This window comes from Numida meleagris, chromosome Z (assembly GCF_002078875.1).
Source record: "Numida meleagris isolate 19003 breed g44 Domestic line chromosome Z, NumMel1.0, whole genome shotgun sequence".
Taxonomy (NCBI): domain Eukaryota; kingdom Metazoa; phylum Chordata; class Aves; order Galliformes; family Numididae; genus Numida; species Numida meleagris.
Window position 1 is genome coordinate 10,868,687 of NC_034438.1, and position 27,861 is coordinate 10,896,547.

The 27,861-nt window shown below is 40.8% G+C and overlaps 1 protein-coding gene across 25 annotated transcripts in view; it reads right to left on the reverse strand.

Annotated features, from left to right (window-relative positions):
* The window catches only part of PRLR (prolactin receptor), a 203,920-nt gene that overhangs the window by 77,119 nt on the left and 98,940 nt on the right, over positions 1–27,861 (reverse strand). For 18 of the 25 annotated variants that reach the window (XM_021379337.1, XM_021379338.1, XM_021379325.1 and 15 more), the window contains 2 exons: positions 8,427–8,526; positions 7,641–7,724 (listed from right to left, as the gene is read on the reverse strand). The exons of 2 other annotated variants lie outside the window; for them this stretch is intronic. The gene's annotated coding sequence lies outside the window, so the exon portion shown is untranslated. Of the gene's footprint in view, positions 1–7,640; positions 7,725–8,426; positions 8,527–8,584; positions 9,006–27,861 lie in introns of those variants that run through there. 5 more of the 25 variants (XM_021379333.1, XM_021379324.1, XM_021379320.1 and 2 more) reach the window with 2 other exon arrangements.

Sequence of the window (27,861 nt, forward strand, 5' to 3'; positions counted from 1 at the left end):
AACTGTCTAAGAAAGTTAAAGCAGTCACTACTTTCACTGTTCTACCTCTAATAGGTGACAATCGTAAAATATAATTACATTACTACAGCAAGAAAATGACAGTTTATCCAGCAATAGATTGAGATAAGGGAATTCCTTTGAACTACATTTATTTCCATATTATTTCTACTTAAATATAGCTATAAAAGAAACAATAATTTTATAAGCTTTTTTAAAATTATGAAAACTCCAGAATATTTCTCCCTTACAGATATATTTTGATTTTATTCTCCTGTAACAAAAATATAAGGTATTTTCTAACCATGGTTAAAAAAAAGATTAACATCTATACATGTAGATGGACTGTTAAGAATGACTCAAGTACAATCTTATTTTTCTCCCATCACAGTAACCTGTCTAGCCTAGTGTGACATAGAATATTGTTCTAGAAATGATCTTACTGAACTCAGGATAGCAGGCAGCACGGAGGAAAAACACCACCAGTAATAATTTGTAAGACTAGGTCAAGACTACACTCAGGTAACAACAGTGGGATTTTAAAACTTTGTCATTCATTGTGGACTAAATACTGTCTTAATATGTTTTAAAAAGTCTAAATATAAGATATTCTTCCATAAAATTAAGTCAGCAGAAAGCTCTCCCGAAGACATGTTATGAGAGTAATTATAATATTTCAATTTACTTAAGAGAGTAAATCTGCTGTATTATGTATAATGTACTTGGCTGTGACAAATACATTCTTCCTGTAAGGCTAGAACATTTGAAATATAAGATGTTTATAGACAATGTTTTTCTTTACATATTGTCAGGAACTATTCACCTGTTGGTAGACATGAAGATAACGCTGTCTTGCATGTGCTAATTGAGTGCAAGGCAGTTTATTGAAAATATGTATTTTCTTGTATTAAATATGCCATTTTAAAAATGGCTTTATGAATCTGAATTAGAACCACAATCTCATATGAACTACCATCAATTCTGCTGTTAAGAATATTTCTGCTTAATGGATATGTGAAAGGCAAGATTCAGGATCCTACTGTCTAGCTTTCTCATGCAGAACTGATACCAAGCAGAGAATAAGCCTTCCTACAGTTCATGCACAGGGTAGCTCATTCCCTCAGAGCATGAATATTCCATTTATAGTGTGAGAATGAAGGCACTACAAATAGTATTTGTACTATTTGGTTCTCCCTCTACACTGTGGAGAACATAAAAAACAGATATTGTATGCACTTCCCCTTCCCCTGAAAAAGTAAATTTATTACGTTTATTACCCCCAGTGCTGTTCTAGCTCTAATCTACTGCATGTTTTGCTAAAGCTTTCAGGTCTCCACTCAAACCACTTCTACCTTCCTACTGGCTGGAGGTTTGGCTGCCTGGGCTCAGGGTCAATTTCAATAATGGTGCAAATGTCTAGCTTAGGAAACAGTTCTTCCAGAAAGATCTGCTGAAAGGCCTTCCTCATTTTGCTCCACACTGGTATTTAAGCTAAGGCATTCACAGTTGGCTCAGACATCCCTCTGATGCAGATGCTGGCCCTGAGTATTGAATGCGAACCTCGTATCTGCTTCATCACTGTAAATTTGTCTGGCCATCTGGATTCAGTGCTGTACCTGGCTACCATCACCAGGTTTACCAGGTCACTCCGGGGCCGAGCCACAGCTAGAGCAGCTGCTACCTCTCTGCCTGCCTTGCCACCATTGTTCAGCTCTCAGCTCCCCTTGCAGTGCAGCACTGGTTCTCACTGCTTCCTGACAACAGCAAGGTGAACAAATCTTGGCTGGTTTGCTACTAAAAAAGAATGTGGGACAATGCCTTCCTAACACAGCTGCTTCCAATTAACTGCTCCTGCAGTTTCTCCTAAGCTACTGGCTATCTGCTCTTCAGATCACTATTTCACTTTCCCACTTACAATTCTATTATGAACAAATCATGAGCATATACACCTGGCTCACCTTCACAGTTGTATGTCTCTACTTGCTGTTTGCTGGGCAGCACATCATGTATTTGGGATTGCAGCTGGGGCATTTTGGCAGCATGACAGCACTTGTAACAGAAGAGGGGAGGTCTCACCTCCTTCACCCTCCTCGCTTCTGTACATATGCCACCATTTTCCATGTGCCAGGTCAACTCCACAAAGACAAGCAACTACCTTAACAAAAAATTTGTTGGATTAGCAAGTTTAATCAGCTTCATAAAGGTTCCTGTGAGCATTTAAGAGATGCAAAGTGGTGCTCAGTGGCAGGTAGGAATAACGGAGAGGAGGGAGGAATGGTTGAACTCCCCTTTTACAGAAATATTTGTTAGTTTAACTCTACCACAGTGTCAAACCCAATTCTATGACGCTGCAGTCAGTTGAACAATAGATCATTGTAAAATAAAATTGTGCCATGCCAATGCTCTAAGAGTTTGTAAAGTGGGACAAAAAAAAGCCATAGAAAATAGTTAAGATCTTTGAACAGCCTGCACAAATGGTCTCACTGGGCTTTCTAAATAGTTAAATAAGCTTTGGCAATGCTTATCTCAACCAACCCAACCCTTCCTGCACTTGCCAATGACAAAAAGCATTGAGCTGCACTCTGCAGAGCTCAGGCAAGCTACTTCCTTCTCCCTTCCCCCCTCCTTACTAAAGGATCTTGCTACATTCTGATGATTAATGCTTATACAGTTTTCTTCACTGAGGAAAATTACTGCATTAAGAGTCTAAGAGGTTTGTGGAAAGCACAGAAACACCAGAAGTGTTATGTAATTACTACTCTACATAAATGTATACTGCAGGATACCAGTATGTTGGACAAAGCTAGGAACACCACTAGATTCCTGATAAAAACTGGGTTAGCAAACCAAGAGAACAATGTTAAAAGCTTATCTTCATCGTACAGAGCTGGGATACAGAAACACATACAACACTTCTCTTTTCATTTCTCTATGTAGCTTGGCAGTTAAACATGCAAGTTCTCTAAGCAAAGCTCCCCGTAACTTCAGTAGGTGTTGTATGTATGGAAGAAAAGCAATAGAGCATAGAAAGAAAACAACAAGTTTGCAGCAGCTGTCCCACTTGCCAATTTAGAAACCTGTACAAATCTAAGCAAGAGGTAAACAATATGAGGCTTTATAAACACAGCAGCTGTCACCACCAGTATGAATAACAATAACTCTTGAAGAGGTGTCTTTTCATCTTTTTCCTTTCCTCTCACTTTTCTAAGGAGCTCCTTTCACTCAAACATAATCAGGACAATTAGGAAAATCGGCAGAATATCAGCCAGACCAAACAGACTACAGGTGCTGACCAAGTTTCTCATCCACAGAGCTGGAGGGGAACTAAGCCTCCCCAGGTGGCATAAAGCACTTCCTTCCCACCACAGGCAGAACCTTAGCTTCAGAAAGGCATAATTAAACCTTTCACATTCTTCACTTATATTGCGAAAGCTCACAATTGAGAAAAATGTACTCATGCGTACATGAACCTGCTCTGACCACTGCCTAGGCCTGCAAAGAAAATATGTGCCGCAGGCGACTGAAATAATATCTGAACCATACAATTGCAAAGAGCTGATACTCACATAATGGTTCAGTCTTCACAAAATCGTTTTCCAGTTAAGGTGGATCTGTAACATACCAGTGATCAACCAGTTAACTCCCCAAAACTCTCTGCAGGTCTACCCTCACAAAGGCAGCAATTAGAAGCAAAGGCTGGAAGAAAACACCTGATTCAGCCAGGCCACTTACTATTATAAATAAACATACTGCATAATTCTGTTAATGAACCAATGAAGATATATTTGAAAGCAGCTACTTCTTTAGTGCTCACTGTTCATACTGGGAGATGATCCAGCCCTTCAGTGCTTGTAGCTTAGACTGTTCACAGAGTTTTGTATCTTCTTTTCCTCTCTGTCCTTAGTGTTCTAGCCTTCCCTTAGCATTTTTCATTCTTTGGGTGACATGTTATAGAGAGATACAATCCCTTCTCAGAGAGCAGCCATATATTCTCAGATATTTTGCTAGGTTAAACAAATCATTTTTCAGGTATTTTCTTTTAAAAAAGGCTACTAGAATAGGAATAGCAGCTTTCTCTGTATCTGCTCTAATTTTAATTAATGTTTCTTGAATATGAATGGATGACTTATTTTGATGTGTCCTCTAGGACTTTGCATAACATTATTAAAACTATTGTAATTCTGTTAGAAATAACTTAGCTAAGGCAATCCAAAGCTCCTAGGACTGTGTTTGCCAAAGTAATTTGCCTGTCTTTCCAACTAATGAGCTTCTCGCTGAAAGAGTAATCTTTATTAGTCCACACTCTATCCTTGCATTCCATTCTGTTAAGATTTGCATTTTGTGTTACTGAATTTCATCCTGTTTACACTACTGTAGCTCTCAAGGTCACCTAGTTCTTCCCCGATATTCACAATGCACTTTACATAACTGAGAAATGTCATAAACATATTCCTACCTAGATTCAGATCCAACACTAACCCTGAGGAATTCCAAAGCTAACACTCTTCCATGCAATTTTTTTCCCTTTCATTAGAGAATCACAGAATCATAGAATGGTCAAGGTTGGCAGCACCTCAAGTCCATCTGGTCCAATCCCTCCTCAAGCAGGAACACCTGTGCCATGTCCAGGTGGCTTTTGAAGATCTCCAAAGAGGAGATTCCACAGCCTCTCTGGGCAACCTGTGCCAGTCCTCTGTCACCTGTGCAGTATGGAAGTACTTACTGGCGTTCAGATGGAACCTCTAGTGTTCCAGTGTTCCTCCTGTCCTGGCACAGGGCAAAGCTGAAAAAAGCCTGGCTCCATCATCTCTGCACTCTCTGTTTAGGTCTTTATCAATACTGACGAGATTCCCTCCCCCTGAGCCTCCTCTTCTCTAGGTTGAACAGTCCCAGCTCTCTCACCCTCTCCTACTACGAGAAGTGCTCCAGGCTTTCACCACTTTTGTCCTTTGCTGGACTCTTTCCAACATGTCCACATCTCTCTTGTACTTGGGGGGCTCAGAACTGTGCACACTACTCCAGGTGTGGCCTTGCCAGTGCTGAGTAGAGGTGAAGGACCTCTAGCAGAAAGGCCCTTAGCAGAAAGGGCACACTGCTGACTCATGTTCAATTTGGACCAAGAGTGCTAGGTCCTTTTCTACAAATCTGCTTTCCAGCTAGGTGGCCCCTAGCGGATGCTGGTGACTGGGCTTGTTTGTTTCCAGTTGCAGGATTCTGTACTTCTTCTCCTTGAACTTTATGAGATTTTTGTCAATCCATGTCTCCAACCTGTTGAGGTACCTCTTGACGTCAGAAGAGCCTTCTGCTGAATCAGCCACTCTGCCAGGTTGGGATCATCTGTGAATTTACTGAAGGTGCACGCTGCCCCATTGTCCAGATTGTTAATGAAGATGTTAAACAGAACTTGACCCAGAACTGACCCCTGGAGTACCCTGCTCACTTAGTGGCCTTCAGTAAGACTTTGCACCACTGACCTCTGAGCCCACCCATTCAGTCAGTTTTCAACCCATCTCACTGCCTCCTTCTCCAGTCCGTATTTCAACAACTCCGCTATGAGGATCTTATCGGTGACAGTGTCAAAAGTGCTTACTGAAGTCCAGGAAAACAGTATCCATTGCTGTCCCCTCATGCATCATGCTGGTCATTTCATTATAAAAGCTCACCAGGCTACTGAAGGTTGACTTTCCATTGATGTATCCACACTGACTACCCATCAGTGTGATGATTTTCTTCTTCAAGTGCTGGAAAATGGCTTCCAGGATCAATAGCGACAGTATTTATTGAAGTATAGCCTTATAAATTCTTTACTAAATCCTACCTTCCAATCCCATAGTTTCCTATGTGTCAAGAAAAGATACTCTTTATTGAAGTTAGATAAGATATACTGCATTTCTAGGTAGACAGGTATCTGATCAGTGCAGACTACTTGAACATTTCATTCTACTGTACCTTAACCTCTGTATATTATTGTTTCATTAATTTTTTTTTCTAAAGTTCTGCATATTTTTCAAATTGCTCTACCCAGTCTACAGCTGCCTACATCTCTTTCTCCCAGTCATTTGTTTAGTATAGATTCTACATACACAACACTCTTAAGCCATCTCAAAATATCCCAGATTAGTAGACTTTATAATTACATGCTCTGCTTTCTTATGCCATTTCTACAAAACTAGTGATGGAGATTCACCATCCTGCAGCTTAAGTGGAAGAACTGAGAACTCTAAAAAGCACTTGTAAAAAGAAATCTTGTGTGAAACCTTGAAAAAACAAAAAATTCTGGGTGATTTATAATGGTACAAATCAATGCTGGAGAAAAGTTAAACATCTACTTTAAATCTGCACAAGTTTATGAAATGAAGAATAATGCTGAAATCTGTCTCTTTGTGTTGCTGTGTGTTAGTAATTTGGGGCACTGTTCTCAGATCCATATGCATTATGTTTTGTATTAGCACAGGCTGGATTTCTGTCACTGTGTCCACAATACTCTGGGTTTTGCAGCTATGAAATTGTTATTTGAAATTGTTTTCTGGCATTGTTTTACCAAGATTGGTTTTAGCACAGTTGTTTGTCAGTTCATCCTTTCAGCTACTTTCAAAATGCTCTTCAATTTTAAAAGCAAAGGTTTTTGTTTTTTACTTAAATATCATAGTTTCTCACATATACAGTTTCAAGTTAAAAACTGAAGTTTTTTTCCTTCTAGTCAAGGAATAAAATTGTCACAAAAAGCATACAGTTATACATATTCACATCATAATGAAAATGCCAAACAAATACAAAGAACCCTTTGAGAACAAATTATTTTCAACAGATAACGGGAGTTCATTTTTTTTCTGGTGACACTGGTTTCTGAAGAAATCCTTATTTTCAACTGCCCTTTGAGGGTTTGCTTGTACAAATCCATTCCATAAACTGAGTGAAAATACTTGAAAAGAAATCCCACACATACATAGATGTAGCACTATCTCTTTCTGTAAGAAAAAAAAACTCAGTAAAATAGCAGATTTATTCCACAGCCACAGGGGTATTTCATTATATTAATTAAAATGGACTTGCAAATACTCTAAGTGGATTCAATCCTAAATCTGCTTCTTAACAAAGTCTGAAATGTTTTTCAACTTCTTCCTCTGAGCTCCTTCCTTTCAATTGTAGGTTTGTTTCATTAGACACAAAATCTGGTAGATATTTCCTAACATGCATGCTGTTTATTCCAGCAATTAAACTGTTGGTCAATTATACATTACTTAATTTAAAACGCTGGAAATTTAAATACATTACTTGTCATGAGTAACGTATTTAAAACTGAAATTAATTCAAAAATTACACACATTTTTGATAATAATACAATACAGATATATTTTATAATCCAAAGCTAATGGGAACTTTATGTCAGTGTTACTTGCCCACAGTTTCCAATGCAATGCTTGTAGCTGAATTCCATTCCAGTACTCTACATACTCTACTTCTTATCACTTAAATAATTCCGAAGTTATTCACAGACAAAGAGATTAAGGACAAAAGAAAAAAACTGGAACATCCAGTACCATCTGCACATTTGAGGCTAATACATTTAATTCATTTAACCAAGCAATTTGCAATAATGTGTATCATCCAGAAAAAAGACAGAAATAACAGTGTGATCTTACCAGACTCTGTTCTCAGGCACCCTTCACTGAACTCAGAAATCCTCTTAGACTCCAGATCAGGAGTTAAGTGTTGTGGCTTCTCCTCTGTCAATTGACACAAAGAATACGTTGTGTCCACTGTTAGCTCATGCATTACTTCTCCCTATGGATAGCTATCATTACATCCTTACTTAAAGATTATCCTTGATAACTTCTCTGGAAGGAGAGTCATGCTCAAAAAGGAAAGCAAATAGTTACTTTCTAAGGGTTTTTTTTGTTTGTTTCAGCTTCCAGTGATCAGTTCCTACGTTTTCCCCCACATTAAAAGGCTTTTAATATCTTTTTTCTCTTTACACAGACTTAAAACTCAAATAATCTGCTCTTTTAGAATAAACAGACTGAGCCCGATTCCCTCCACTCTAAGGCACTGACTTCAGCTCTCTCACAAATAATGTAGACCCTTTGATTTCTTCAGCATTCATAAAATGTAGGAGCCTATCAAATACATACGAATTTATTTTGTAATGGTGTAATTACAGAGACTGAACAAAACTACCTTGTTATGGAGGCAACTTTCTTGAGATCTCATCTCAGCCTACAAACTGACAGTATCTGTGTTGCTCATCCTCTCTGAAGCCTCAGTAGTTTTCAGAATCAGTGATGCATTCTCTGCTCTGTAAAAATGACCTTTCATTCTATTTGCTATCTATCTTTTTGTACTTAACTGTTTAACACACTGTATGAATGGCACCAAGCTACCATGTAAATCAAATAGCTGAATACGACTACCTTCTCTTCCTTACTTACCTCCATGACAATCAGTGGCCACTTTACTTGGGAATGATTTCATTTTTTCTTTCATGATAGAGAATGAAAATAATCCAGCAGCAGTCTTCTAGAAATACCTCTAAAGAAATACCCTTGGATATTAAGTGTGTATTTAAATACATTATTGAAGCACTTACTGTTTTAAACAACCACTGAAGACCAAATTAAGATGTTTCTGAAAGACAATCTCTTCTCCTGTACACCACATCATTAACGTAACTCAGACCTTCAGGAACCCTTACAAAGAAATCTTGCTTTAGGATTTACGGCTCAAGAAAAGTTTCAGGTTTCTTTTTTATTTTGCACAAACTACAGTTAAAAAATCAAATCCAGAACCAACTGACATCATCTAAATGTCAGCTCTTCTGTCTTCTGATTCGGCAAACCCCGATTTTCCCAAAAGCCACAATTTTGCTTGTCTGTGTTGTTACATTGAACTCAAGAGAACTACTTCTACACCTAATGCATTCTTCGCGCTAAATCATGCCCATTTTCTGTTTGAGCTGACAGGATCAGAGGTTATAGTTCTCAGACGTAAATAACTATATATTAAAAAAAAAAAAAAAAAACACTCCAAAACCCAAGAACATGCAAAAGATGAAGCTTTACTAGTACTGGGCCTTTTTAAACTTAAACCTTTTGAAAAGCCATTTGTCTACGCAAAGTATCTGAATTACATCTACAAACAGAAGAAATCAGGTCTTTTGTTATGAGAATATTTGGTGACAAATTACAAGACCAAACAAAAATCTTCAGGATTGAATGCTATCTTGTTTTTCTAAAGAACAAATACAAAAAGATCAATCCTCAGATATGCCCACTACGAAGTCTAAAAATACATAGTTCTGATACGTTGGTAAACCATATTTATCCTTGTTGACTTCTGGTCAGCTGTAATAGGGCCAGGTTATTTTTAAGTTTTAGAGATTAACTGAAGATTACATTAGTTAATAGTTTTCTAGCAGAAAGCATACTTGTAAATCAGTATTCTTTTGGTATGTCTTCAGGCAAACTGTATGTTTAGCCTGAAATAGAGTTCTGAATAAACCATACTTTCCATGTACCTGTAATCTTCATTGCATGGTGCCATGTCATGGTTTACTGTATCATGTCCTTACCCAGGGAATTCTCCAACTAACTAAGAAAAAAATGAAGTCTTTGCTTGACTGTAAGACTAACACAGTCTTCTCTAGGTATTTTTAACTTCAGCAAACTACTTTAGGCTAAGTAGAAGACAGCTTCAGTGCAAGTAATGTAATTTGTACATTTGATTTCAGCTTACATTTTACATAGTAATATATCTGCTCCATAAGGTGCACCAGAAAGTTTGAATTGGAGGTTCTCTAAAGAACAGTATGACAGACTTCCTGAGCAAAATCTCTTCAGCACAGCTGGGGACAAAAGCAACAGGAAATCAAACAGGAAGAGGGGCATGCATGGTACCTGCCATGCCAGAGGCTGCAGGACACACTTTAACTGTTCTGCATTGCATTCCTGTCCCAAGCACGGGGAAACACTTACGCAGCCTTTGGGCTAGGACAGTGGCCATGAGGTAACTAACACTTGAGCTACTCAGTAGCTAGACGTTTTGCACTGCCTGATGAACAACTCATTATGTGGACAAGGATGCTCAGATCCAAGTTTCAGGGCAGACATCAAGCTAAGCATGGGAGATCCCTTGTGGAAAAATTAGGACCAAGGAGCCACGGAGACTGGAAGCAATTTTTGATCCACCGGTACCACACCGAAGCCAAGTAAACTGTTTTTACCCTGGCACTTATTTACAAAAAGGTTTCTTGCCTCAGCATAACCCTCACAACTGCTTACACTAGCATGCTGTGAACTGCATTAATAAAGGAAGGCAAGTATGTTTGACTATTACTCTTATGTAGCTGAAATTAAAAAAGAAAAAATACTAACAAACTCACTACTACTTCATGAACTGAATTTCTTTAATTTGCCCCACGGATAAATTTACAAGGGAGTTAAAGAGCTGCCACTCATCACTGGACACTGCTGAAGATTCAAGAGGCTGACTTAGGTGATTGTTTCTTTCTTGCAGCACAACAGGATTGAGATTGCTAGTTGGGAAACTGATGGGATTTTACACATTTTAAGCAAGGGACTGGCAATCATTCTAGTTAGACCAGTCTGAAGGATTGCACATAAAATGCACTGTAATATTAGCTTACGCCTTATAAGCCTCTAAGCCTTATATGGCTTAGAATGCAGGAAAATACCTAAAACACTGGACTTGGTACGATGTATAAGCCAAAGCAGATCATAAAATTTTTACAAGCAGAGTTGTAAACTGTAAAATTGTAAAACAAGAAAGGGGGGGTCAGCATGGCTAGAGGACATCTATCTTCAAAAGAGATTTCTGTATATATAGAAGGGTCAACCTCAAGCTCAACCTATTTGTAAATGACATCTGTCAACGTTCAAAAAAATACTTTTGTACATGGGTAGTTTTATTCTGGTCTTTTTTGGTGATGCTGAGAAATTAAGTCAGTTTATATGGTATACTTTTATGTGAACTTCAATAATTACAACAGTCCTCCCCAGAAAACTCCAGATACTCCTACCCTCTGTCTAGTACCATTCCCAGTACTCCCCTGAACCTGCAGTGAGTCAGTTCCAGAAACTAAAGCTGTTTACTTTTCTTTTTGTTGAGCTTTTTTTTGTTGTTGTTATCATAGCTCTGCGAACAAATCAGATGAGTATCAGTTGAAGAACAAAGTAGGAGAGGGAGATGTTTTAAACTCTTCTGGATTCACACCTAAGGCCAATATGTTCTGAGCAAATATATGAGGAATAATCTCTGCAGAGTTTTGATTCAAGTATGAGGATGTAGCTAAAAGTTACAAATGTGATAAAGTAAAAGCCAGTGAGAAACTAGTACTTACCAGCTGCTATCAGAGGACTACTAAAACACTTCTAGCTGTTTTTTGTAACCATCAAGGCTGGCTCTACAGAGACACTGAGTCACTGAACCTAGTAATCAGTCCATTAACACCAATTATTTTGAGGAAAAAAGAAACAATAACAAAAGAGTAGAAATACAATAAAGACATTTTTCACGTACTCATCTGCATTTCTTACTTGCAACAAGCTTCCCTCATGCCTATTTGCATGAAGACATCTCAAGCTATAAATCCAAATATAGCTGTGATGACCGACTAAAAATTTCACTGAGTTACTATAGGAGAATTTCAAAGAATCACAGAATGACCACCTAGTTTCAATCCCCCTGACATGGGCAAGGAGACCTTTCACTAGACCAGGTTGTTGAAAGAAACTGAACATGAAAAAGAGCCAATCATGAAACTAAATAGCTTCCAAGCCCAGGTCACCCATGACTCACATATTTGTCTCCTACAAAAAAACAGTTACACACACACCCGTAAGCTGAGAAATGCTAGTTGTTATTTGTGGGAACTAAGAGGAGATATTTCCAGAGAGGATTTAAATCATCCACTCCTACAATTCATAATTACACAAGTAAGTGAAATACGTGAACAGCAATCTTCTTTACGTATGCTACAATTAAGTAGCAGTAGGATCCCCATGCAATAGGATAGCATAACCAAATCTAAGAAGTAAAAATATCTGGGAACATGCGGTTGATCCTCAAGCTGTGGTTACTCATTGGCCCCCACCTACAAAAAGAAAGCCCTAAAGCCTAGTGGAAAAAGTGGTAATGGAGGTGTTGTGGAATACGAAGTTATACAGATCCAGTGAGGATGATCTCAGAGGATTATACAGAATCATAGAATAGCTTAGATTGGAGGGGACCTACAAGATCATTTAGTTCCAATCCTCCTGCCACAGGAAATATTGCCAACCACCAAGTCATGCTGTCCAAGATTGCATCCAACTTGGTTTTGAATGCCTCCAGAGACATTCACAACCTCTTTGGGCAATCTGTTCCAGAGTCTTACCACTCTCTGAGCATAAAATTTTTTCCTACCATCTAACCTAAATTTACTATCTTTTAGTTTAAATCTATTACCCCTGTTCTATCACTATCAGATCATGTAAAAAATAGTCTCCCTCCTGCTTGTAAGCTCCCTTCAAGTACAACAAGGCCACAGTGAGGTCCTCAAAGAGCCTCCAAGCTAAACAACTGCAATTCCCTCAACTCTTCTTCCCTCTGATCACCTTTATGGCCCTCCTCTGGACCCGCTCCAACAGCTCCACATCCTTCCTGCACTGGGGGCCCCAGGCTTGAACACACCACCCTCCAGGTGGGGCCTCATGAGGACATAGGGGGACAATCACCTCCCTTGCTCTGCTAGCCACCCCCCTTTTGAGGCAGCCCAGGATACTGTTGGCCTTCCAGGCTGCAAGTACACACTGCTGGCTTATATCTAGCTTTTCATCCACCAAAACTCCCAAGTCCTTCTCCACTGGGCTGCTCTCAATGAGGTATTCTCCCAGTCTGTACTCATATCTGGGATTGCGTTGATCCAAGTGCAACATCTTGCACTTGGCCTTGTTAAGCTTCATTAGATTCTTTTAAATTGTCAAGTGTATCCAGGTCCCATTGGATGGTATCCCTTCCTTCTATTGCATCAACCGTACCACTCAGGTTGGTGTCACCAGCAAACCTGGTGAAGGTATACTCAGTCCCACTGTACATGTCATTGATAAAGATGTTGAAGAACATCAGACCCAAGACAGACCCCTGGGGAACACCACTTGTGACTGGCCTCCAGATGGACATAGAGCTGTTGACAACAACCCTCTAGTTGCAGCCTTCCAACCAGTTATTTATCCACCTAATAGTCCAGCATTCAATCCATATCTCTAGAATTTAGAAAAAAGGATGCGGTGCAGGACTATGTCAAAGGCCTGGCACAAGTCCAGGCAGATGGCAGCAGTTGCCCTTTCTTTGTGCACCGATGCTGTCACTCCATCATCGAAGGCCACTAGATTGGTCAGGCACAGTCTGCCTCACATGGCTCTGCAAGCTAAAACTGGGCTGGCTGTCTCATGTCACCTCCTCATCTTGCATAAGCCTTAACATGTCTTCCAGGAAGATCTGCTCCATTATCTTCCCAGGCACAGATGTGAAGCTCACCAGCCTGCAGATCCCTGGGTCTTGCTTTCTCCCTTTCTTGAATATGAGAGTGACGTTTCAATTTTTCCAGTCACTGGAGACTTCTCCTGACAGCCATGATTTTTCAGTATGATGCAGAGCGGCTTGGCAGCCACATCAGCCAGCTCCTTCAGAATACAGGGATGCGTGCCATTGGGCCCCATTGTACACATTCAGCCTCATGAGGTGGACTTTAGCTTGCTCCACTCTTACACTGGGAGGCATTTTGCTCCCAACCTATGCTTAGAAGTTCAGAAACATGAGGTGCGTGAGAAACCTGACTGGCTGTGATAGACCAAGGCAAAGAACTCATTAAGTACCTCAGCCTTCTCCATGTTTGAGGAGGCCAGCTCTCCCTTTTCATTTATCAGGAGAGGGTACACTCCTCTTTGTCTGTCTTCTGCTCAATGTATCTAAAGAATCCCTTCTTGCTGTTTTTCACATCCCTCATCAAGCTCAATTCCATCTTTGTCTTAGCTTTCCTGACACCATCCTGCATATCCAGACAGCGTCCCTATATTCTTCACAGGCAATCCATCCTCGCTTCCACTGCTCACACTTTCCCTTTTTTTTTCCTCAGCCTGACCAGAAGGTCCTTGCCCAGCCATGCTGGTCTCCTGCCTTGTCTGCTTGATTTCTTATTCTTGGGAATGGAGAGCTCTTGTGCTCTCAGAAAGGTATCCTTAAAATTCTGCCAGCCCTGTCCTGTTCCTTTGTCCCTAAGGGTCTATCCAATACCTTAACCAGGAAGTTGCCATCAGTGGACTCCAGGAATCTCCTGGAGTGCTTCAGCCCACTGTTATTTATCTGCGTGGTTGAAAACCTCTTGCAGCTGGAACAAGAAGGCCCCATCAACAAGCTCCCCTTCATCAGGCAGCCTGTAGTAGACCTCGACCAGCAGATGCCCTTTATTGGTCTGGTACATAATTTTAAACTACAACCTACCAAATTATTTGCGAGTCTTTCTCAGAGGCAGCTCTTCTCAGTCTATCCACTTCTTAATGTAGAGGGCAACTTCCCCACATCTCCTACCTCGCCTATCCCTTCTAAAAAGCTCATAGCCCTCAATAATAGAATTCCAGTTATGTCAGCCATCCTACCATCTTTCCCTGTAGTTTTCCACTTGCACCATGGTTTCCAATTCCTCCTGCTTATTTCCCATACTGTGTGCATTTGTATAGGAGACTTCAGCTGGGCTTTCAGCTGCATCACCTTTTTGGAGAAGCCCTCCCAGAAATCTCTAGGAAAAATCTGAGGTTTTCCTCTGCTAATTCCTAAAGTGACAGTGCTCCCTGACTCTTCTGTTCCCCAGCAGTATATCCCCCTCCCCTGTCAAATACAGTTTAAAGCTCTGGTGATAAGCTCCACCAGCTTGCTGCCTAGCATGTTCATCATAAGATGCAGCAGGTTAAGAGTTGCTGCCAGCACCCTGTCCTTCTAACTTAGCTATGCCATCCCTCAGCTTGTTGTGGGCAGGCTCACTATCACCCTCTTGCCTGTTCAAACTTAGTTTAAAGCCCTGTTAATGAGCCCAGACAGCTCCTGGGCCAGAATTCTTTTCCTTCCATGACCTAAGTCATGGGGTGCTGAGGCATCCCATCAGCAGCCATCAGGCCAGGCACCAGGTAAACTACCCATGGTCAAAAAAGCCAAAATTCCTGCAGTGGCACCAGACTCTCAGCCATCTATTTATTAGGTGGGTTTTCCTGGCCCTCTCAGTATCCCTCCCTGCCACTCAAGGGACAGACGAAAATACCACCTGTATTCCCACGCTGTCCACTAACCACTCCAGTCCCCTGAAGTCCCTTTTGACAGCCCTCAGGCTTCTCTCAGCAATTTTATAGCTTCCAGCCTGAACTAATAGAAAAGAGTAATAATCAGAGGAGCAAACCAGACTAGGGAGTCTCCTAGTAATGTCTCTGACCTGGGCCCCAGGGAAGCAGCACACTTCCCTACAGGTCAACACATGGGGCCCCCTGTAGAAGGGAGTCACCCATGATGATTACCCTTCTTTCCAGTTCAGTGGAGGCACTCTGGAAGCATGGAGTTGACCTCCTTGCCCTAGACAACTTATTGGGTGGACCTTGCACCACATCCCCGCTTACCTGTCCCCCAAGTTCCAGAGCTTCAAACCTATTACGTAGGTGCACCTGGGGAGGAGTCTCTCTTCAAATACCTGAAAGGTGATTGCAGTGAGAGCGGGGCTGGTCTCTTCTCACTGGTGACAGGTGTCAGGACAAGGGGAAATGGGCTCAAGTTGCGCCAGGGAAGGTTTAGGATGGATCTCAGGAAAAAATTCTTTACAGAAAGGGTTGTTAAGCACTGGAACAGGCTCCCCAGGGAGGTGGTTGAGTCACCATCCCTGAATGCGTTTAAAAACCACTTGGATGTGGTGTTCAGGGACACGTGGTGGGTTGTTAGAGCTAGGGCAGTATGGTTAGGTTGTAGTTGGACTTGATTATCTTGAAGGTCTTTTCCAACCTGAGCAATTCTATGATTCTATGAACAGCCTTTCTGGGCAGGCACGAGGTCTTGGTAGCAGCATTCTTTTTGCCAAGAGCTTTCTGCCTAGTGGAAACCATGGTTAGATTTGGTGTCTGTGAGGCAGCCAATAGGTGAGCCAGTCCCCTAATAGGGGAGCGATACTCTGCCCTCCTTGCTTGCCCTGCTTGTGCTAACTACCGCTCTGTTTACCCCCTCCATTTGCAGTGCTCCTGAGGATCCGCTTTTGTAATTGCAGGATGTGACACTGCTCTCAGCCCTGCCCACACTGTGTCCGAGCCACTGCCATATGGAAGGGAATGGCGTCCAGCAACTCTTCACTCACAGGAATTCAGTTCATACAATCACAGAATGGCGTGGGCTGAAAAGGACCTCAAAGATCATCGAGTTTCAACCCCCCTGCTGTGGGTAGGGTTGCCAACCACTAGACCAGGCTGCCCAGAGCCACGTCCAGCCTGGCCGTGAATGCCTCCAGGGATGGGGCATCCACAACCTCCTTGGGCAACCTGTTCCAGTGCATCACCACCCTCTGAGTGAAAAACTTCCTTCTAATATCTAACTTAAACATCCCCTGTCTCAGTTTAAAACCACTCCCCCTTGTCCTATTGTTATTCACCCTTGTAAACAATTGTTCTCCCTCCTGTTTATACACTCCCTTCAAGTACTGGAAGGCCACAGTGAGGTCTCCCCAGAGCCTTCTCTTCTCCAGTTGCCCTACATAGGTGAGTCTTTACTTCAGTCTGGAATGCAACTGTCCCACAGTAGTCCACCTGCGGAGAAAGTCCTATCTCCTAGTTAAAGAATCTAGACCATACACGCTAGACTATATCTACCTGAATTTGGATGTGTATAAAAATGTGATTTCCAATCTGTGTCAAGCCCAATCCATTGTTAATGGTCAGAATGAGAAAAGCAGTTCCTCAGCTGAAAGGACTGCAGTCCTTAGCTCAGAGTTTATACAAGGAGTATGGATTATGCTGGCTTAGAATCACGGAACCATAGAATTCTTAGAGTTGGAAGGGACCTCTGAAGGTCATCTAGTCCAACTTCCCTGCAATAAACAGGGACATCCACAGCTAGATAATGTTGCCCAGGGCCTTATCCAGCCTCACCTTGAAAGTCTCCGCGGATGGGGCATCAACCACATCACTGGCAACGTGTTCCAGTGCCTCACCACCCTCACTGTAGAACATTTTTTCCGTATATCCAACCTAAATCTACACTCTTTGAGCTTGAAACCATTTTCTCTTATTCTGTCACCACAGATGCTGCTAAGGAGTCTGTCCCCTTCTTTACTGTAGCTTCCCTTTAGATACTGAAAGGCTGCTATCAGGTCACCTCGCAGTCTTCTCCAGGCTGAAAAGCCTCACCTCTCTCAGCCTTTTCTCACAGGAGAGGTGTTCCATTCCCTGGATCATTTTTGTGGCCGTCCTCTGGACAGGCTCCAACAGGTACATGTCTCTCCCGTACAGAGGACTCCACATCTGGACACAGTACTCCAGGCGAGGCCCCACCAGCGCAGAGTAGAGGGGCAGGATCCCTTGCCCTGCTGGCCATGCTGCTTTTGATCGTTTTTGATCCGCTGGCTATTTGGGCTGTAAGAGCACATTGCTGGCTCATGGCCAGCTTCCCATCCACCAGTACCTCCAGGTCTTTTTCAGCAGAGCGGTGCTCAATCCTTTCATCCTCCAGCTTGTATTGGTAATGGGGGTTGCCTCCACTCAGGTGCAAGATCTGGATTTGTTGAACCTCATGAGGTTCACCTGGGATCACTGCTCAAGGCTGTCTCGGTCCCTCTGAATCCCATCTTGTCCCTCTGGTGTGTTGAATGCACCCCACAGCTTGTTGTCATCAGCAGACTTGCTGAAGGTGAACTCAACCCCACTGTTGATGTCACTGATGAAGATATTAAAGAGTACTGGCCCCAGCACTGACTCCTGGGGGACATCACTCGTCACCGATCTCCATCCAGACATGGAGCTATTGACCACCACTCTCTGGATTCGATCCTGCAGCCAGTTCTTCGTCCATCGGACAGTCCACTCATCAAATTCATGCCTTTCCAATTTGGAGAGAAGTTGTGGGGTACTGCGTCAAAGCCCTTACTGAAGTGCAGACAGATGACATGAGTGGCTCTTCCCTTGTCCATTGATGCAGTGACACTATCATAGAAGGCCACTAAGGTTGGTCAAGCAGGATTTGCCTTTGATGAAGCCATGCTGGTTCTCCCATACCACCTTCCTAATGCTGAGATTGTAATTCTACAATACACTGCTGTACACTGATTCAGATACCTTAGAAAGCTTTCCTAGCTGAACTTACTGCCCTTTCCATACTGCAATTTACTCCACATTCAGTTGGCTTTAAATAGCTGCTTGTGGATCTGTGAGACCATCATGGAAAAGTTTTGTTCTAAAAAATAACCTCAAATTTTTGTTAAAGCCTGAGTGATCTCAATGATTCACTTTATACTTTCACTAAACAAACAGCTGTATTTGTGCAACAGAGTGATAATGAACTACAGGACAGTAGAAGGAACTAAAAGGTAAAGCCTGGAATTCCATTCACTTGCTATTCAATGTCATGGAAATACCTGTTAGCTGACATCTACTCAAGGAGTCAAATAATTCAGTACTCTTCCTTACTAGACGTCAGGTGATAGAACAACTTCCATTACGGATATTCTTGAGTAATGTATCCTAAAGTCATTATTCTGTCATACTGTATCTTCCATCTCCAATAAAGGGCAATGACTTTGAATCAACTCAAGTTAATCTCTTGCATTAACAAGAAACTACAGTTTTCATCTAAAAGAAGACAGTCAACATTTCCACTTGAGATTGGTGACTAATTGCAGAATAACTCTTTCTCCACTGTTTATAGTTTCTTGCATTAGCCTGTGAATCAGTTCAGGGTGCTGCTGCTCAGCCGGCCCTGAACTGTAGGAATGGGAAAAGGGAGAAGAAAAGTTACTTCTTTCTTACTTATTGTGCATTCCTAAATTCTGGTCTGAACTTGCTTATTAACTTTTAATGGAGCCAAGAAACAGCAATCACAAAATTCATCACTTCTTTGTTTCCAGGATCCACTCAGCAGTGCCAGCTATCAGGGTGTATTTCATCGCACATCGACCTGTCAGTTTTGTGCACTGCAAAGGATCAACAGGGTTCAAGATTCTCATACTGGATCATTCAGGGATTAATTTTGGGATACTGGGAATGGAACTCAAATCTCAGCTCCAGCACAGGATTAACAGATCTTAGAAGATGCAGAGAAACTAGATTGTTTCATTATTGCAGCTTCAAATGGAGCTTTCATTGCTCTTTGACATATTCAGGTTTGAGATGGCCATGAAAAGTTAGCCCTTCTAATTAGCTGTTTCTTCAGCCTTTTACTCAGCCAAGAGTCAGAGTAATTCTTACACCTTCATACTGCCTGTCAAATGTAAAAATGAAGTCAGACACAGCCAACAGAGTGTGTAAAGGACCTTCTCACAGCTGCCATCAAGAGTATGCGTGATTACAACTGACCATTAAAATGATACAGTATCTCAAACCACAGCCAATGCCACTGTAACTGAGTAATGGAGAAGTCTCAATTTAGTCCCCCTTCATATAGTTTTTAAATATTAAGGGAGAGCAAAAGGCAAAATATAATCCAGCAGCAAAAACACTCATCCATGATGCTGGACTGTCTGCAGTAGTCCAGTAGTCCACTGACAACTGTATTACTTATGCAGGGTGGGCCTACTGACAGATGAAGTTAAACTATCTTATTTTTCATAAATATTAAACATGAATCCTAGGTAGCTACTTGGATGCGTGAGGTAAAACAAATCTATAGCAGCTATTCGGGCAGCTTTCAAACAGGGGAAGAAAAAAAAAAACAAACATAGTACTTCTATCCTAGAGGGTAAGATAGTCAACTAGGTCATAGGATATTACATTTAAAGGCTGTACCCAAGTTCACAGAATTTGGCGTACAACTGGAGATGATTACCTAAAATCCCATGAGAATGAATGTTCTAGCCTCCCAACTATTTTAACTCAACTTACTGGTTAAGAATGATAATGAGAAACATCTTCTGAGCACAAAACAGTTTTTTTTTTTAATTCCCTTTGAATATTTATGTATCAGCAAATAAACCTTACCAACATTTTACAGCAAACTGCTTCATATCTGTCATGAATTTATATGCTCTGTTTTGCAGCCTGGAAGGCCAGTGGTATTCTGGGTTCCACCAGAAAAGTGGTGACCAGCAGGATGAGGGCGGTGATTGTACCCCTCTATTCTGCCCACGTGAGGCCCCAGCTGGAGTACTACACCCAAGTCTGGGGCACCCAACACAGGAGAGATGTGGAGCTGTTGGAGAGGGTCCTGAGGTGGGCCACGCAGATGATCCAAGGACTGGAGCACCTCTCCTGTGAAGACAGGCTGAAGGAACTGGGCTTGTTCATCCTGGAAAAAAGAAGGCTGCGGGGAGACCTCACTGCAGTGTTCCTACATTTAAAGAGAGTTTATAAACAGGGAAATCAACTTTTTAAATGTGTAGATAATGACAGGACAAGGGGAATGGTTTTTGAACTAAGGGAAAGGAGATTTAGATTATGTATCAGGGGGAAGTTTCTTACTGAGAGTGGTGAGGTGCTGGAACATGTTGACCAGAGAGGTTGTGGATGCCCCCTCTCTGAAGGTGTTTAAGGCCAGGTTGGATGGGGCCCTGGGCAATCTGCTCTAATACATCATCTAGTGGCTAGCAGCCCTGTCTGTGGCAGAGGTTTGGAATATGATAATCTTTGAGGTCCCTTCCAAGCCAAGCTATTCTATGATTCTATGCCTCAGGAAGTTGGAAAGGGGGACTGTTATACTAAAAGAACCTAGAAAAAAATGCAGGAGAGATAAAGATAAATGCATACATTCAAGTTTGACATAGAAAGAGAACAGTTTAAAATGAAATTAACCTTCAAGGCATTAGGAAATCTTTCAAAGAAATGACTATACCATTCTGCATGTAAATCATCTCCATCTGAGTTCAAAAATTGTTTGGAAAAACAGATACTAAAACACAATATTCAAAACCTGTGCTATCTTCTCGTGCTCTTTATGGAGTCAAGCAATGGACTTCATCAGGCATATGTCCTTATAAAGGCTTACTTTAAAACTTACCCTGCTTGAAACCAGAAAGGACCTCTTTACTCCAACAAGTTTAGCCTGATTTATACTCTTGGTGTGAAAACATAATCACATTTCTTGCATTAGAAATCAAAAATTAAGGGTTTATCTACATGTAAGTATAAGTACCATCCACAGATAATCAATCTACTTCTGAGCAAATTAGCTTGAGCATTTAATTTAGCATTTTTGAATTAATGTAACACTACACAGGGGTTAATATATTCTGAAGTTCAGCCTTCTGTAATATAGATATCTCCATGTTTGATAACTTCTTTCTTTCATAATCCTCAATATTAGGCCCAAATTCCTATTCAAGAAAATATACTATTCACCAATTAATATTCTTTACAACTTTGATTAATGAAAGACTCTTATCAACATTTTCTTCTGAAAACTGATGTGTGACATCACTGTGCGCTGCTCACTTCCATCTGCTGCCTGAATTGATTTCTCTAATCTGCTTCAGTTTGTAAAGCGTTTGCTTTACAGGTTATCCTTCAAGATAAAGTATGCATTAACACAGTCACAGAGCATCATCTCTTCTAGACTAGTTGTAATTAAACAACAGAGTTGCATGTAAATATCATAGTGTTAATATAAACACCTTATTAGTCACATGGTCTAAAAGAGTACAAATAAAAGCTCATTTTAACCAAGATATTAACATCATTCATTATGCCATTATTTCTCTTTATCAAGGGGCTGAACAGCACTGCCACAGAGATATCTGCTACACTATTGATTGTATGGTAATTGATGAATATAACAAACAGTTACGAGCCCCCTGAGTTCACTGGAACATAGTATTATTAATCATGTGGTCTGAGTAACTTTTTCTCAGTGCTCTGGTAGGAAAAGTAATACTAAAGGCCCTTCAAATATGATACTTAAGCAACCATTCTTAACTCCAGACTCAGCAAGGAGTTCAAAGACGTTACGGCAGATTTCGTATCTTAAAACCCTAATACCCAAATGTTGTCACAAAATAAAGAATATCTCACCTGTTCCTGAAAGGAAGCATGTGTATTCAGGCAGATCATTCTGTGGATGGACTCCACCTTCTCAGTTTACTCCACTGCACAACAGCCTGGAAAAGGACTTTTACCGAAAGACTGTGGCACTTTTAGCAACAAGTGCATTTTCAGGCATTAGACAGTTTAACTTGGCTTTAGAATTAAAGCTAAATGGGGTCTATGCCATTTTGATGATATGCAATGTTATTCTGGGTATCTCATATCACTGCTTTTGAGCCTAAGTCAAAGTCTTCTTATAAATGGGACAAACAACAATCTAGATTTGGAAGGAGTAGTGACTGAGTAGTAAATATAAGGAAGTTACAAAATAATATTCTAAAAAGACTAGTATGTCACCTGAACTTTTAACTCGTAAAATACTTAAATTGGATTTTGAGACTCTATTGACAAAAACATATTGAAATGTATATAATGGCTGATTTGTATCAAAAATCATATCACAACATGGTACTTACCTATGCCACTCATTGTCACAGTTTCCAATAATATTAATATTAGCAGATATTATTTGAATGATGCCAGGTAATTCTGAAACATGGCTCTCACTGACAGCACAGAGACAGTTTTACATTTATGTTCCAGCATTACAAAACATAGCATGATAACCAGATGATTACTATAATCATGATTACTATATAGTTTCTATAATGATTACAGTCTTAGTTTGGGTTTCTTTGCTCTGTGCTGTACAAATACAGAAGATATTGTTCCTTTTTCAAAGAACGTACAACCTAGTAATTTCATGCATGAAACTCTCTCAATAAATCACAGACTAGATGAGGTTGCAGAAGGTCATTTAGACCATCTAAGTGCCCCAAGGAGGGATCCCAGAACAGATCTCCTCTAATCCCACAGAGATATTAACAACACCAATTTCATTCCTGAAATTTGCTTAATTTGTTTTTAAAAATTCCAGTTACAGGAATTTCACAAACTGTTTAGGCAACATATGCTACTGCTTTGTTATCTTTATTGTTATAATGTTCTTAATATCTGATCCGTATCTTCTTTGCAGCAACTTAATCAAATTGTATCTTCAGCAGCCTAACAGCAGCAATAACAGGCTACTGACTCTCTGCAGAGCTAAGAAACTCTACTCTGAGCAGTTCAAATGTATCACTTTTGTCTTCTCTTACTTAGATTTAGCAGTCTTGATTCATTTTCTCATATGACACATTTTCCAGACTTTATTCTTTTTACTCTCCTCCAGACTTCTGTGAAGCATGGTGCCCCAGAATGACAAAATGTCTCAGTTGAAAATGTTGAGAATAAAAGAATTACTTTGTACACCACCAACCAAACTGCTGTTTATAAATCCTGGCATGATATTTACTTTTCGCACAGCAGGATGACAGTACTGATTTCCGTTCCTCTTGTGTACCATCATAACTCCTATTTATACAAAAGACCTTCCTGGCTTACAAATGTGTTCCTGTATTTGTGTGACTGAGAATTCATGTTGAAGAGCAGCACCTTGCTTGTCACTTGTTCTTCAGAAACAACCCAGCAACCTATCAAAACCATTGCTTTCTCTTCCTGTTCTCCAGTTAATGAAGGCCCTCTCATTTCACTGTTGTTTTACCAATATATTTACTAATACCTTTGGCATGATATTATCCAAGTCACTAAGCAAATACTAATTATTCCCTATACCAAAGAAAAGAGTCCGGCTTGTTTTAAACTGTTTTCATTCCGAAAATCGCCTGCTAACCACTTCTCTACAGAATTCCAAAGATCAGTGCATTCAGGACAGTAGTTCCATTTAGACTATGTTCTTCTGATTAGTTTATGAAAATTTCATGAAAAGCGTCATAATTGTCCTCATGTATGATATCACTGCCTCAAGATCATCCTTCTTTAGAAAGAAACTGGACTCCTTTGAAAAGATTGTTTCTTTTATTCAGGAACCTATGTTGCTGTTACTTATCTCTAGGCTTTCTTGTATTAATTTCAGTTTCTTCCATCAGTTTATAATCAAGTTATCCACACACAGATGGTACAGGTCTCTCAGTTTTCACTGCCTAGGAATGGATGATTCATTAAGAGAAATGTGCACAATAATTTTAGCAAGTTATTCTTCATTCTCCTGCTCCTAAATTACGTCAGTTAAATTTATTTTTGTTATCTTTTTTTTTTTCCTTCCTATGACTAAGCGGCACAAGAGTTAAAACTCTGCACATGAAAGAAGTGTACAGGCACTAAGTACAAACTGACTGCCTAGTCTATTGACTAAAGAAAAGATTTCTTCTTCCATTTCCCTGGGGTCTTTTAGATTCTGAAAAGAGCCAAGCATTTAGCTCAACAAATTAGGCAGCAAGAGGGCCAGATCCTGGCCTGAAGACGCTTAACAGAAAGCCCATCTGTGCTGACGAAGCGTTGCTTCTCCTGGCCACCAGGCGAGTGTGCACTTCCTCCCTGTCCCCAGGAGGAGTCAGAGGACAACTGTCACCCAGGTAGGACACAGCAAGCATCCAGCACCCTCTCTCATGTTGAAGTCCAGCCCCTCGTGGGCACATGACTCATTTGCCCACAAGTCCCTCTGTTTTCCAGAACAAATCAACAAACTGTGTCATCTTGCCCATGTGGGGCTGCCATTTTGGTACAGCCATAACCCAGGTGGTATCAGTGTTCTGGGTCTGTCTGGCTTCTGAATCCACACCATGGTCACTCAAGAGCTAAAAGTGTCACCTGGTTTCTCAGTATGGGGCACCCATTTTGTCACAGCTACCACTTTGTTAATGACATAAACCTTGAGATCCCAGCATACCTGGTGATTGGTTGGCAGATGAAACCTTGCCTTCTTGTTCACCTGAGGTTTCTCAAGGGCCCTCTTTTATTGCTGATATTTCTGATATACAGCCATGTAAAAATTTCTATGCATGTGTACAGAAAGGAGAGTAGGAATATATCTGAACACATTCATACACTTCTTTATATATGTATTTCTAAATAAGTTTATATTTGCACAGGTTTACATATAAAAGATTGCTTAGTAAGAGGTACTGAAATTAACACAGTTTATGTATAACTATCACCTGTCACACTGGTGATCAGCAACAGGACTTGAAAGAACAGCATGGAGCTGTGTCAGGGGAGGGTCAGGTGGGTGATAAGAAAAGGTTCTTCACCAGAGAGCGGTGGGGATGGAACAGAAAAGAAATAACAATAATCAAATGAAAATACAGTTGCAGAGCCACCAGTTAACAAGCCTGCTGAAACATTCCAGAAATATCTAGAGTGGTCCAAGTTGAAAGGGACTGGGAGGGCACCAGAGAGCAGGTGGGTGCATTAAAAAATTTTAAGGTTTGAAGGCAACTGGCTAATTTTGTTAATGTGACCAAAAGACTCTTTCACCTAACTTCAACCAGATCACCACACAGTGTTACCACTGGTGCAGTCTTTGGACTTTGCACTCTGCTACATAATACTGGCAATACTGCCTACTAAAATAGAAAGCCAAATTAAAAATCAGTTGTACAGAAATGTGTGCGGCGATCCCAAGAAAAATTTGAAAGTTTTTTTCAAAAGATTACATACATCAGATAAACAACAGCTGGGCTAATATTTCTGACACAAAAGCAAATAATTCAGTATGATAAAGGTGGGGGGTTACACCTACCAAGACCTCGCTAGTGCGAATGGCTCTTCTGAACATGATGCAGTAGTAACTATGTCTCTTGTGAGGACAAAAAATGATGTCTTGAATGCAAATTCCAGGTCATCTACTCCTAACATAGCAGGCTGTCCCTTACAAACTCAGAATAGGTATGTCTCCTAATGTAACATCCAACAGGCCAATAGATGCCAGTGGATAATTCACCTCTTTTCTTCCACAGTTTTGCTGCAGAGCTCTGTTGTTCAGAGCTACACAATCTGCCCCATTCCCAGCTGTGAAAAAAATTCCAGCGAGCAATCTCTGCTATAGCTGCAACTAATGGCATCTCAATGGACAAGCTCCTCTTGATGCTTGACTGTACTGGGACCAAACCAATCTAGTTTGGATTTGGTACATTCTTCTGAGCAGCCATGAACAAAAATCAGCCCAGTTAAATTATATCCTCTCTTCTAGTGGCAGAATGGGCCACCCCCCCCTCATTTTCTTGTTTTTATTCCACTGTTCAGTAGTGTTTGTTATTCTTTTACTTCTTCTTGCTGCAGATGGAATGCACAGTAGCTCTACCCATTGCTTCCCTTTTAAGGGCTTGAGGAAGGCCTTTGCTTCAGAGCTGTGACATGTCTCTTTTTAAAAGCTGTCTCTTAACATAAATAAGGCCTGGGACCTCTGGTGTTGCCAACGTTTGCATCTTGGCCAGAACAGCCTGAAATACATATCTCATCACATCTCTGGCAGTTTTTAGCAGCTCTTTTAACATGTGACAATAATTTCCAAACTCCTTTAGAAAAATTATACAGCTTTTGAAAAGAGGCTTCTACTCCAAAGTAATGCCCCCAAAAACAAGGATACCATTGCCAGCCTGGGCTTTGTAATAACTGACTTACAAGCACAAGACATTTATTCCTTCACTACCTAGTCTTTACTACATTATAGGGTATCTTCTTAAAATGTCAGAACCTTCTAGAATGGCAGATGCAGCTTCACAATGTGAAACATAGATGTGCTTGTTTTCATTTCATTTCAGTGCTGCCTGTATTACTAAGAAGTTGGTTCACTGGCAGATAAAGTAGCTTGTATTTTGTTGGTGCAATGATTCAACTGCTATTGCCATTTGCCAGAACACAGACTGATAATGGGACTAATAAATCTGTAACCACCTGGTGCTTGACATATTTTGCGTAGATCAAGATAAACCTTCCAGTGATGTCAGCTGAAAAGAGAAATTGTCACTGGCAACCCCAAGAGAACCTTCCAAAAGAATGTGCCAACTCCCATGCTGTAAGAATTTTCATCTGTTAAATCCCTTGTCTTCTTAACTGCAGGATTGTCAGCCAGGCCTGTGAATGGTTAATGGTTAGAGCTCTGGTACTGGAGCTAGGGAATATTAATACATTCCAGCAGTATGGATGTGGATGACTAATGGACTCACCCCAGTAGTGTTATTTCCAACACTATGAATATTATTTCAATTGTCAGGGCACTGTATTTCTGCAAGTCCCACTTCCCACTTCCCTGACAGCTCCCAGGTCCTTTGATACCTGTTTGGTCATGTTCAAATTGCTGCTTTGTGGAAAAATCCTGGTGCAGGCATTGTTGGGGATCACACTGCAAAAATCAGTTTGCCATCCTTCTTTTTCCTCCCACTCTGGTTCTAACTGCTAGCCTCATGGACTTCAGAGCCTTTTATCCAACTGTTAAATTTCTAGGGTCAGCTACATCACAAACAACTGTTTTCCTTCCCTTTCCCCCATTCTTCCTTCTCCCTTCTTTTTTTCCTTCCTTCCTTGTCACCTTGGATGAAAGTTGTTCTTTAACTGATACTAACTACATTTCTTTTGAAGGCTTCCATTCCCCACCCTCTCCCCCATCTTTCTGAATCACAATACAGTGCCTATACTCAATCAAGAAATAATACATCTATATTTGACCTAAAATAATCTATACACTAAATATAGAATAATAATCATTAGAGGGAAGATTTACTTA